This window comes from Phyllostomus hastatus, unplaced genomic scaffold (genome assembly GCF_019186645.2).
Source record: "Phyllostomus hastatus isolate PE091 unplaced genomic scaffold, TTU_PhHast_1.1 phas_contig_34, whole genome shotgun sequence".
Lineage (NCBI taxonomy): Eukaryota > Metazoa > Chordata > Mammalia > Chiroptera > Phyllostomidae > Phyllostomus > Phyllostomus hastatus.
Window position 1 is genome coordinate 25,321,195 of NW_025333857.1, and position 4,450 is coordinate 25,325,644.

The window sequence follows — 4,450 nt, forward strand, 5'->3', positions numbered from 1 at the left end:
TTAGGCTGGGGTGACTGGTGGTGTTGAAGGGTCTCAGGCAGCATCTACTTGCAGTTAGATAGGCACTGGGAGCGGCCTGACCGCCGTGTGGGGCCTCAGCTCAGCAGTGAAGCCAGAAGACTTGCTGACAGGCCAGCAGCCCTTCAGCACGAACATGGGGGTGCTGCCCCCTAGCACTCTGCAAAGACGTGGCCCTGCTTCCTGTTCAGGATACTGTAGATGCCACCAACCTCTTGTTAGAGACACTGGGTCTCCACAAGATGAGGAGGCACGAGGAGCCACACTGCATCGGCATGTGGGCGAAGAGGCTGCTCTAGCCATGGGGATGATTTACATGGCAGCCGCGGGTAGCTTCTCTTCACAGATGTCAGCATGCATACCCCGCATGTTCTCACACAGCGCCCCCTCCTTGGAGGCCCACTGGGAGCCAGCCACCATGCTATCCTTGATCTTCCTGAGGTACTGCACACTCTTGGCGATATCAGTGAGCATGTTGGGGCTGGCAGGCCCAAAGCACCAGATCTTGTGTGCCTCCACCATTTCCCCCCACTCCTACTTTCCACCAGGTAGCCTGACTCTGCTTGAGCTCCGAGGGCAGACACCTTGCCCTCGTTAACATCCTTGACCAGGCAGTTGGGGAAGGGCTGCACTTTGGTGTACAGTCCGTAGTGCTTGTTGAGCGACCTGGACTGGCACAGCTTTTTCCTCTTCTAGCTGACGGTATTGTGGCAGGAGATGACCAGGATGGATTTCTTGAGATGTAGGTGTGGTTCTCCTCCAGGATCTTCAGGAAGATCTATATGTAAGATCTTCACACATAGTGAATTAGTCAGCATCTCATTCCCACCCTCTCTGGTATGACTGCTTCCTGGACTCCTCAGTGATGCATTGCACCATGGAATCTGACTTGCTCAGCCACTTCAGACCCTCCACCAGTTAGCTTGGGTAGGTTAGCCAGGTTTTGGGCTTCCATGGTGACCCTAAGGCCCTAAGGCTCACCCTGAACTTTGTCACACGCATGTGGAGAGTGTGCTTGAAGGTGGTGAACGTGCCTGTCTTCATGAGGACATGAGGTCCATGCCCACCAGGCCCATGATGTTCCCACAAGGCACTCCTGCATGAACTCTACATAATGTCAGACAGATTATTGATGGCAAGCTCTATTTATGTTTATCTGACAGGATCAACAGAATAGTGCCTGAAATATAGTAGATGCTCAACAAATTCTTATTGAATTGATTTGAATCTTTATTTACTCTTGGGCATCTTCTTATTCACTGCACCTGGGCATCACTACACCTGGGCGTCTGTGCAGTCTCTGTACTGTCCTCCACTGCAGACCTCCTTATGATGTGGTTTTCTGCCTTCACATGTGATGTGGTTATCCTGGGCGGAAGTCACCATACTGCCAGTGTCTGGGACCAAGAGGTATACTCAGCTGCTTATTTTTCATATAGATCATTGTTTTGAACTCTAAATGTTTGATTAGTTCAAGATGCAAAGAGCCTTTGGGAATGCAAACTCTAAAGGACCATATTTCATAGACAGGAGTTTTATATAGTTTCAGCAGCCTTTGGAAGTCCTGAAGTGGCTCCATGCCCTGTGGGATCTCCAGACAAGGTAAATTCTCTTCCCTCAAATTTATGGGTTCTGGGCTGCGGGCCAAGCCACTCCCAGCTTTTATATGAGGGGAATCAAGGGGTTCCTTGAAAGGGAAAGATAATTTGCCAAAGAGCAACCTAGAGGGAGGCAGGTTAGCAAAATTGTTAGAAAAATGGATTTTGGAGTCAGCATTGGGCTTGAATCTCAACTCCACTCCTTATTAGATGTGCAGCTTTGGACAAGCCTACTGAACTTCTCCTAGACTGAGTGATAACATCTGAAAAATGGGAGATATTAAGCTATACTCATGTGATAGGGTTTTCACCAGGTTAAGTGCACAAATAAATATAAAAATCTAGCCCAGAGTACGTATTCAGTAGCTGTTGTGTCATTCTATCAAAGTTCAGGCTGACTGAGGCTTTGGTTCCTCAGTTGGCTTAAGTGCTTTTTCTTTGATTTTGTATGTACAAGTCCTTTGCATCAAGAACTCATGGTACACTCCCATGCCCTTTTCTTCCACGTGCTACCTCCTTGAAAAATCCAGGAGTTTAGCTTTTCCAAATGTGTGCCCTGAGGCATCTCTTCCACTCTAGGAGCAACTCATAACTCCAAAGCTCTCTAATGACATTTGGGAATTTTTTGTCTATTATTTCTTCATATATTTGTCCTGCCATAATGATTCTCTATTTGTATACACTGTGAAATGATCACCACAATAAGTCTAGCTACCATCTGTCAGCATACATAGTTAGAAAAATTTTTTTCTTTCTTTTCCTTGTGATGAGGACTTTTAAGATTTACTCTTTTAGTAACTTTTAAATATGCAATATGATATTATTGACTATATTTTTATAGTCATCCCTATGACTTATTTTATAACTGAAAGTTTGTATGTTTGACCCCTTTCACCCATTCTGAACCCCCTCATCTTCTAGCAACCACCAATTTATTCTGTGTATCTATGAACTTTTGTGTTTTAGATTCGACATATAAGTGAGATTATATGGTATGTGTCTTTCTCTGAATTATTACACTTTTCATAATATTCTCAAGGTCCAACCATGTTGCAAATGGCAAAATTCCACTTTTTTCATGGATGAATAATATTTATATATGACATCTTCTTTCCTTATTCATCATCGATGGACATTCACTCAGCTTGGTTCCATATCTTGGCTATTGTAAATAATGCTGCGGTGAACATGGGAGTGCAGATATCTTTTTTTTTTAAGATTTTATTTATGTATTTTTAGAGAGGGAAGGGAGGGAGAAAGAGAGAGAGAGAGAAACATCAATGTGCGGTTGCTGGGGGTCATGGCCTGCAACCCAGGCATGTACCCTACTGGGAATTGAAACTGCGACACTGGTTCACAGCCCACGCTCAATCCACTGAACTATGTCAGCCAGGGCACAGATATCTTTTTGAACTAGTGTTTTTGTTTTTTTTCCAGATATATAGCCAGAAGTGGAATCACCAAATCATCTGGTAGTTCTATTTTTAATATTTTAATACTTTTGAGGAACCTCCCTCTCATTTCCACAGTGGCTGCACCAATTTACATTCCCACCAACAGTGTATGAAGATTCCCTTTTCTCTACAGCCTTACTAACATTTGTTATTTCTTGTGTTTTGTTTTTTTGTTTTTTTAGTATGTCAAGGGCACCAGGACCAACGATCACTAGCTGCCCAGGTACCAAAAAATTATGCTTCTGAAATCTCTTGATGTCAATTCCACAGGTAGAGCAATCAAGCTGCCCTACGTATGCCACTCACGACAGAAGCCCTTTTTATTTCTTGTGTTTTAATCACAGCCATTTTAATTGGTGTGAGGTGATATCGCATTGTGGTTTTGATTTGAATTTCCCTAATGATTATTGTTGAGCATCTTTTCATGTGCCTGTTGGCTATCTGTATGCCTTCTTAGAAAAAATGTCTATTCATATCCCCTGCCCATTTTTTAATTGGATTTTATGTTTTGCTGTTGAGTGATATGAGGTTTTGTTTTGTTTTTTAATTTTATTTTTTAATTTTATTTATTTATTTATTTATTTATTTATTTATTTATTTATTCTAGACAGAGGGCAAGGGAGGGAGAAAAAGGGAGAGAAACATCAATATGTGGTTGTCTCTGATGCTCCCCCTACTGGGGACCTGACTTAGCCAGCAACCCAGGCATACGCCCTGACTGGGGATCAATCAGTGACCCCTTCGGTTCACAAGCCAACACTCAATCCACTGAGTCACACTAGCCAGGGCAGGTTTTTAAATATATATTTTGTACATTAACTCTTTATCAGATATATGATTTGCAAACATTTGTTACCCTTCTGTAGGTTGCCTTTTTTTGTTGTTGTTTCCTTTGCTGTGCAGCTCTTTATTTGATACAGCCCCACTAGTTTGTTGTTGCTTTTGTTGTCTTTGTTTTGGAGTCAGATCCAAAAAATTATCACCAAGACTGATGTCAAGGAATTTACAGCCTACGTTTTATTCTAGGAGTTTTATGGTTTCAGGGGCAGAACTCAACTTCTAAACTCTCCTTTGGGAATCTTGCTGGGGCTGATTGTGCATGTTGTTAAAGGTAGGTCTAGAGTAAGCCTTGCTTTGAATCATGCTCCTTAGTCTCAATGCATGGTCCTTCTAATGTCTTAGCTGGTGCCCGGCCTTGTTGAAAGATATACATTGTGGAGCATGGTCAACAGAAGTCTCCTCATTGGTGAGGACACTCAGTGGTCTACGGTAGGAATAATAGTTACAGGAAACCTGGGCTAGAAAAAGACCCAACCAGGGCATGGGGAGTGGATGACAGATGGGAAAGGAGGAAGGATAATATCTTTGTGGACGTAGCTC

The 4,450-nt window shown here is 43.0% G+C and overlaps 1 non-coding gene and 1 pseudogene across 1 annotated transcript; both read right to left on the bottom strand.

Moving 5' to 3' along the window:
* Window positions 1–330: 330 nt before the first annotated feature.
* On the bottom strand, window positions 331–1,404 carry LOC123819900 (annotated as a pseudogene).
* Window positions 1,405–3,258: 1,854 nt separating this feature from the next.
* LOC123820311 lies at window positions 3,259–3,392 on the bottom strand. Its single transcript, XR_006785943.1, has one exon. It is a non-coding gene; the product is annotated as a U11 spliceosomal RNA (small nuclear RNA).
* Window positions 3,393–4,450: the final 1,058 nt, after the last annotated feature.